The 9,192-nt window shown below is 35.8% G+C and overlaps 1 pseudogene; it reads left to right on the top strand.

Moving 5' to 3' along the window:
- Positions 1-9,192, top strand: part of LOC108316895 — a 36,181-nt pseudogene that overhangs the window by 1,426 nt on the left and 25,563 nt on the right.

Here is a 9,192-nt window from a genome sequence, read left to right as displayed (position 1 = left end):
TGAGGCAGGAGAATTGCCTGAACCCAGGAGGCGGAAGTTGCGGTGAGCTGAGATCGCGCCATTGCACTCCAGCCTGGGTAACAAGAGCGAAACTCCGTCTCAAAAAAAAAAAAAAAGAAAAATTAGGGAGTATAAACGTTCTGAAACAAAGGCACAGACACATTTCCTGCACTTAGACCAGAGGATTTCATGAAAAATCTGGTTTGAATAATCCCAATGTTCTTTCTTCCTCTTTGCCTGTAGATGCATGTGGCTACCTATGTTTCTGCCCATTTTTTTAGGGTGGCAGGACAGTTTATTGAAACATTTGGGTTTATTTTTCTGTATTTTCTTCTTTCCTATGATCCTGCACTTAAAAGCCCTTGTGTGTTTTGTCTCAGGAACTTTTTCAGTTTTATTCAGTCTTTTTGTTAAAATCCTAGACCATGGAAGGAATAAAGCTGGATGCCATTTTTCTCTCTCTATTGGCTCTCCATGCCATTTGTTTTTTTAAATTATGTTTTTTATTTACCCAAGCATTATATAGTTTTTGTAAAACACAAATATGCAAATTAAATAAATTTAAATTGCCTAATATCCTACCAGGCAGAGGTAAGGATTATCAAGATTTTAATGAATACGTAGTCTTCTATAACCTACTGTTTTCCTTTGATATTTCTCTGCAATTCTTTTTCACTTTTTATATTTTTCAAAACTTGATTAAAATAACTAGGCCTTAAAAGTTACTAGCAAAGATCATTTTTTAAAGAATTAAACATTAAAGAAAAATGTATAGGCTATATTTACTGTTATTTAACTTTAAAACTTAATTATATGATTAATTATTAAATAATGTTTTATCACACATTTAAAGTTTACTTTGTTCTCAAAAATTTCTAGAAAACTATCCACAACTTTGAAGATTCTGGTTTGGTAAATGGTAACATTTCTGTAGGTTTTGCTATTAACTTAATCATTCCCCTTTTCTTCTCTCTGATTTCATTTCTCTAAGGTATCCTTACATCAGAGAGAAGAATGAAATAGCTATAGATCCAAATTTTAAAAATCCAAAAACCTAGCAGAGTATCTGGCACATGACAGAGATTCAATAAATGCTAATTCCTTTACTTCCATTTTCCTTCCCTAATCTAAGAACATAGAAGCTACCCAGGTTTATTTTTCTCCTAATTAGATGAAGATATTTTCCTTCTTCTTCCCTCTTCCTCCCTCCCTCCCTCCCTTCCTTCCTTCCTTCTTGCCTTCCTGCCTTCCTGCCTTCCGTCTCTTGCAAGAATCATTACACTTCTCCATCTTCTCTCTAGCTGGATATTTAAACTACTTATTTCTAATTAAGCTTGGATATTTATTACTTTTAGCAAGCCCTCAATCAAAAAATATTTAAACCTAGTATGTACTGACAACTATACTTGAATCTGTTGGATAAAGGGTTGGTAACAACAACAAAAAAGAGACAAAATATAAGTAACATGTGCTTTGTTTTACAAATTACCTCTACAGCTCTTTCAAAAATAGTATTTTCCCTCAAGTCCTACTTCTCTTTCACAGAATGTTACATTCTGAACAGAAATTAGAAAGGTTTTAACTCATTTCTATTTTCTTTTCTTTTTTTGTATTTGGCCTAAGAGGGCTAAGGTAGGATTATGTATTGCTCACTTTTTCTCATAATGTTGGGTGAAAAAAAAATCAATCCTGACTCCCTGAATCCCAACTGCTACATTTTAAATATACAAGAATGCAACCAGAAGGTATTTGAACAAAAAGATTATTGGGCTTCTTATTTAAATATTCTTTTTATGTATGTCATTTAAAACACTCATATAATTTTTGGAAATAACCTTATTTTAAAAATATACCTTGCTCCATAAAAACAAAAACAAACAAACAAAATAAATAAAATATACCTTTCTGAGATATTATCTTACCTTGCTGTTGCTGCTACTTCTCTCTGTCTTTCTGTCTTCTTCCCTTCCTCTCTCTCTCCCCCTCCCCTCCCCCCTCCCCCCACACACACTAGCACATGCACCACACAATCACTTAATCTCATCCTATTGCTTTGGGGACAAGCTTGGTAGCAAGCTTGGGGACAAATTGAAAAAATGGCCATGTAGCCAAAGAAACCAGATTGCAGCTTTCATCTACCAAGAAACAATCGTATATAGATGAGAAAATATTGAACATTTCTGACAGTAACTTAACGTGATCCATTTAAAAGTCAAATGACAGTTTTAAATATGGAAATTTTAGTTTCTCATCCATATCAACAGATATTAAAATTTCTACAATTCCTTATGGCTATGTCAGCCTTGATGTGCATAATGTCTTTTAAAAATAAGACATAGCAGAAAAATCTCCATACTAATCTGGAGCTTTGGAAGAAACAAAATTACTTTTTTATGACAACTGAATAGCTTCTTAAATCATTAAAGTGCTCCTCCATTTTAGCCACTGGTTCCAGCTGAAGGCCAAATCTTGAAAACTAAAGTATTTTCTAGCCTAAATATTGGAAGAATAGCCTGGTAGCTTGAGGTTGGAAGGACTCTTGGAGCCATCTTCTTCTTCTAGGCCCAGACTCCACTTCTTAAGGGACTTGTTCAAAGTCTTATAGCCAGTTGAAGCAGAGCTGGGCTGAGAACTCATGCCTGTGACACACAATCCAATCCTATCCCATGTGCTAAGTTGTTCTGTCAGTCTGGAGGACTGTAGCCTACCTCAGTGTCTTCTCTGAGATCTATTCAATATTGTAAAAGATCCATTTCTATTGAAAGAGAGAGTACGTCAATATCAGAGCAGGAGTAATGAATCCTACCCCAAGGTTCTTAGGCACAGAAATGTAATTCTCACACATAGACTTAAACAAAATGTTAATGTGATAGTTTGTCTTCAGTACAGTATATATAATGCTTTCTGTAATACATTTTACTAATATTAACAGGATGCATAGAAGCAAGAACCAAATCATACAAAAGAATGGTGAGTCCTAAATATGAAAATGGAAGTTCTTCACCTAAGATACCCATAACTATGGCTTTCATTTGTTTTCTGTTTACTTAGAATCATTACATAAGCAAAGCATCACACTTTTGCAATTTACTTTTGATTCTTGCCTACTCCTAGAAGCTAATTTCCTACTTTAGAGAGGAAAACTTTGCATAAACATGGTCTCTTCTTCCAATTTTTTTCCCTATAAACAGCAATTCTGTGATTTTTCCTTGTATCTTACTGAGACAATTGAGAATGCATGTGCAGTACTAAACATTTCTCTTTTTGAAATATAAATAACTTGTCTTCCTTTGTTGACATTTTCAATTCCCCAAAAATTGAGGAAACAATGAGGGACTGTCTTCCTGGAACTTAACTCTAAGCAAAAGAGATTTAGAGTGAGACTAGATTTCTTCAGTGCTAATTAATGGTTACATCTATGTTTATGTTTTAATTTAGGAAATAATAGTTAAGAATAGAGAAATCTGATGTTTATTATTCTTGGATAAAAGCATGCCAAGGAGTAGTAAACGGTGCTGTAAAGACGTGACTTGACTTTCAAAGGAGGGTGATTGAAGATTGGTTTAGGGGTGTTGGCAGAGAGGTAAGAGAATGCCACCCTCTCATCCTCTCAGGTCAGAAATATAGGCAGCTAGAGAAAAAAGGAGTGTCAACTTGAAAATATCTCTAGAGAACGGTGTTCACTGGGGAAAAATTTAGATTTAATTTTGTGAGTACACCTTTATCTGGAGCTCACAACCTTTTACAACCCTTTTTTCAGAGAGGTTTCAGATGTAAGCTCATTTGATCAAACACATGGGAGCTCAGGTAATGATATTTTTATTGGTGTTTCCTGAAAGTAGTATCAAGTATAATTGTTTCAATGTTGTTGAATATTAAAGATGGAAGAAAGCTAGTTCTATTTAGTCTTCTTGTTCTGACTTTGCCAAATTACATATTTTTACTCCCATATTTCTCACCATTCTCCAAAAGTCAAATCACAAGGGTTGATTACATGTCTCTTTATGGATTTAGTGGGATGGAGGTTCCAGTGGAGAAACAGACACTTGTCGAGCCTCTTCCTACATTAAACCATTGATTATTTCTCATGTCTCTGACTTCGCCCCCTTAGACATCCTTCACCCATTTACTACTTGTGAACTCTTCCCGGCTCTTCAAAACTTCAGCTTAAATTTTACCTTCTCGTACATGTCTACCCAGATTCAGCTAAGCTGAATGAACCCTTCCTCCTCCTTGTTTCCAAAGATGTGCTCAGATTGCGTACCATGGCACTTTTAAATGTCGTACTGCAGTTACTTTACTTGCTCTATCACCACTATGTTTTTAAGTCATGTCTGAGTCTTCTCTGCCACTGTCTCCAACATTAAGTCTTGTTAAAATTTGATGACTTTTTGCCTTGAGGAGCTTACTCTTTAAGCAAGAAGCATGTTTAAAATAATCAAAAATTATAGGAGGCAATAATGAATTATTTAACTTATTTAGCAAATTTTTACTAATTGCCAATATTGGCCTGAATACAGAAATGAATAAGACAGACTTGTTACCTGACTTCATAGGATTTAAAATTTGAGCTTAAAGATAGGTTTTTTTTTTTTTTTTTTTTTTTTTTTTTTTTTTTGTTGTTTTTTTTTTTTTTTTTTTTTTTTTTTTTTTTTTTTTTTTTTTCTTTTTTTTGGCTCACTGCAACCTTCACCTTCTGGATTTAAGCAATTCTCCTACCTCAGCCTCCCAAGTAGCAGCTGGGATTACAGGTATGAGCCACCACGCCCAGCTAATTTTTGTATTTTTAGTAGAGATGATGGGCTTTCACTATGTTGACCAGGCTGGTCTCGAACTCCTGACCTCAAGTGATCCACCCACCTCAGCCTCCCAAAGTGCTGGGATTACAGGTGTGAACCACTCCACCTGGCCTAGAAATAGATATTAAATAACAAAGTACAGAGATGACTTATGATTAGTGAGAACACAGAATGCAGAATAGACACTGGGTACCGCATGTTCAAAGGCCCTGAGGCCATAAGAATCTTAGTTCTTTGGATAAACAGAAAGGATTGGTGTCAGTGACACGGGGATAGATGGAGAATGGCAGGAGATCAGCTTAGGGGGCTGGGCAGAGGTCAGATCATGTGAAAAGTTTTAGGTCATGTTAAAATGTCTGGAATTTATCTTAAAATCAAAAGAAAATCACTGAAGAACATTAAGTAGGACTCAATAGATCAAATTTATTTTTTTATTTGATTTATTTTTTAAACAAAGTTATTTCTTGTTGCTGCATGAATATTACATTTGAGGAGAAATATTAGGAGGGTAAAGGATGATTTTTCCAACTCACGTTAATGAGTATGTTTATATCATGTGTATTGACATGTGTAATGTCAATATGTAATGGTAATGGAGGAAGTGGATGGATTTGAGAGACTTTTAGGAGCTGGAATCCATAGTTTTTAGAGATTGTGTGTGTGTGTGTGTGTGTGTGTGTGTGTGTGTATGTGCACGTGTGTGTGTTATTGTGTTGGATGGATGATAGGGGCATGAGGGAGAAGAAAATGTCAACGATGACTCCCAGGTTTCTGGATTGAGCATCTTTGTGAATGTCAGTACATTAAAAAAAATGCTTATATGGAACAATTTAAGAAATGAGAGCCTGCTGACCCCAACCTCTCTCATCAATCTTTTGAACCTGAAATTCAATCAGGTCTTTATAAAGTATCCAAATATCTCATATAAAAAGGCAAATGAAACATCTAGCTCAGAAGCCCATAAAATGTTCTCTGTGACTCAGAACCTCTTACTAATTAATGCAATAGATTAAAAAAAAAAACTGTTTCAAAAAGTTTTAGTTTCCTGCCACCCCCACCCCCATTTCCCTCCATCCCACACTTGGAGCTAAATATAAACCAACTTATCTGACTAAAACTGGCAAAGCTCTTTCTAAGAAGCACTAGATGGCAGCAGAGGAACTCCTTCACCTCAGTGGAAAAAGGCCTTGTACAAGGGGACTGTGTAGGAAAATGGCCAAGTTCCAGCTTCCCACTGTCACCTGAATTAAAGGCAGAGAGAATACAAAAGAGGAAAAGTAGCGTGGTTAGCTAAATGCTGCTTCATCAGTTCAACCTGCATGATATTCATGTCACATGGAGAAAAGGCTTTCCAAGTACAATTGTCTCTTGTTTGATGAGGTAAATGCATTTCTGTTTTCTTTATTAGCCATAAAATTAATTTCCATTAAAGAAACCCTACATTTTTCTTGCCGAATTTCATTATTAAATTGGGGATTAGCCCTTTAGGAAAAAAACATATCCTCAGGCATTATTAAATTATAGTCAGAAATGCAGTAAATGTTTTAAAATAGCCCATTCAAAGGACAATAATACTCACCTGCCCACAATACTGACAATAATATTAAAATATTTATGAGTAATTCCAAAATATCAGTAACATTGTGCTATATTCCAAATAAGGTGTAAAATAAAAAAATTAAGAAGAAAAATACAGCATGATCTCAGGTTCTTTAGAAGAAAGTGATTAACCTTTCATGTTGTTTACTCCTTAAATCTTCAGGGTTTGGCTCAATTTTCCCATTGTCTTGAACTGCTTCATCTCCTGTATATTAAAGGTAATTCACTAAAATTTTTTTTTCTGTATTTGAACTTGGGTTTTTTCCAACTATTAGCTCATGCTAACTCTTTCATGTCCTAAGTAATGTTTTCGTCATTTACTTGCTGGCAGATGTTTCTTATTAGGTGATGATATTGTTACTATGTGACATTTGCATAATGGGTTACAGGTTGCAGAATTTTTTTACATATATTTTTCATTTATTCTTTGTACCAATATGTTATATGGGAATCATTATTACGCCCATTTTACTGATGAGAAAAAAATAATTAGAAAGGCTATGTAACTTTCTCAAGGTTATACATCTTTTAAGTGATGGAACTTTGACATGAACCTAGGCTCCTTGACTTTAAATCATAGGATCCTCCCACTGTTATTTGCTGACTTCCAAACAACTTGTGTATTTAAAAAATTAAGATCACTTATTAAAAAACCCTGTATAAGGAAGAAAAAATAGCCCACTGTGTTTAAGGACAATGGGAAGCCACTAGAGGTTTTTAAGACAAGGGTTGATACGACTTGCATTTTATGAAAGAGACCTGTAATTTCTTTGTGGGAAGTGGCTTGGAGGCAGCAAGAATGGATCTGAGAGGTTGATTAGGTGACTGCTTCAGCAGCTCAGGAGAAGGAGGTGGCTTTGGGGGGTGGCAATGGATATCATGAACAATTGGCAGATTTGAGAGATATTTAGGCGTTAGATTGAGTGGGCCGTTGGTGATTGACAGCAGACTGGGGATGACGGAAAAAGGTTGTCAAGGATGAATTTTAGGATGAACAACTCGGTGGTTGGAGGTGTTATTTACGGAAACAAAATATTGAAAGAATATCTGGTTTTTCCTGTAATGTTATTGGGCCACCATCTAATTAATTGACAAACGTCTTTGTTAAAAGAAATTCTTTTATATTTTAAACTGCAGCTAAGAAAGGCTGAACACTTTCGCCTGGAATATTCTTTCCCCAGCCTACAAAGCTTACTATGTCTTGTGCAAGAAATCTTGTTCTCAGCTGGCAATCTTTTTCCCAGCTGGGAATCTGTGATGTTTCCCCTGGCGCCATGTCCCCGCCTCTGGCATAGCCCTTGTCATTCTCTGCCGTTACTTCGGTGCTTATACCTACTGCCCCAATGGACTATGATTCTCAGGAATTACACTTTAATAAGTATATACTGAATAAATACTTGAATTAATAGATTTCCGCTCCCATTTTCCTTCCATTTTAGAGCAAGTCAGATGGTCTTTCTATTAAAAAGGGAAAATTCCACATCACAAACAAGAAACTTAAGCCGAAGATGTATGCAGGGGATTAGAAGGCACTTAGAGTTCTAATCCAAATTATTTAAGTTCTAGCTTTAGATACTTGATTTTATAGACCGGTGAAGAGATTTTAGATGTGATTTCAGGGCTATGAATGATAATCTTTTGGAAATCATGGAAAATGACTCACATGGATGGAAATGAGAGAATGTCACAACTCCAGGTGGGAAAAAATGGTAGGTTCTAGAAACCATAAATCACTAATTTTTATTTAAATCATAAAATAATAAATTAACTGATTATCTTACTTATTCTAAAAAAATATTCACTACTGAGGGCACAAAGATGGATAAGATATTGATCCTGCTCTCAAGGAAGCCACAGCCTCTTAAGGGGAGACAGAGAAGTGAAAAAATAAATAGAATATGATGTGACCTGTATCATAATGGAGGCATGTGTATACCGCTATGTGAATACAAATGAGAGAAATTAATTCTGTCTGAATATGTGGTCAGGGTAGCTGTAGATAGGAGGTAATATTTGAGTTAGTCTTTAAATAATGAATAGGAATTCCCCAGTAATCAAGTAGGAAAGAGCATCACAGGCAGGCAAAAATGCATAATGGAGTTATGAAATAATTACAGTGTCTCTCTGAGTAGGTGGGGTGCAGGATGTGTGGAAGAAAATGGCATAGGGTAAGCCTGGAGAGACAGCCTAGAACTGAAACAGGAAAGGCCTGGCCTGGAAGCCATACCAAGAGATTAGAGCTTGATTTTGTAGAAAATTTTAAGATACTTTTAAAAAACATCTGGTTTACAAATTCACAGGAAAAAAATGCAGATGGATAAGAATAGTCATACTGTCTGGCAGAGAGCAAGGCTCAGAGAATAAATAATGAATGAACTTAGGATCATATAAAAGTTTTTCAGCAAACATGATTTTTAGTATTTATGACATAAAATAAATGTGTGAAAACCGTAGCTTTTATATACCAGAAGTGAACAACTGGAAATCATAATGGAAAGAATGCCTTTTACAAAAGCAACAAAACTCAATCTACCTATATGCATGCTTATAAGAAATAAATTGGCCAGGCATGGTGGCTCATGCCTGTGATCCCAGCACTTTGGGAGGCCTAGGTGGGTGGATCACCAGGTCAAGAGACCATCCTGGCCAAAAGGTGAAACCCCGTCTCTACTAAAAATACAAAAATCAGCTGGGCATGGTGATGCACGCCTGTGGCCCCTGCTACTTGGGAGGCTGAGGCAGGAGAATTGCTTGAACCCGGGAGGCGGAGGTTGCGGTGAGCTAAGATCACACT

The sequence above is a fragment of the Cebus imitator genome, unplaced genomic scaffold, assembly GCF_001604975.1.
Source record: "Cebus imitator isolate Cc_AM_T3 unplaced genomic scaffold, Cebus_imitator-1.0 Scaffold194, whole genome shotgun sequence".
In the NCBI taxonomy this organism is placed as follows: domain Eukaryota; kingdom Metazoa; phylum Chordata; class Mammalia; order Primates; family Cebidae; genus Cebus; species Cebus imitator.
Note: the sequence above shows the minus strand (reverse complement) of the source record. Positions and strands in the feature narration are given on the sequence as shown.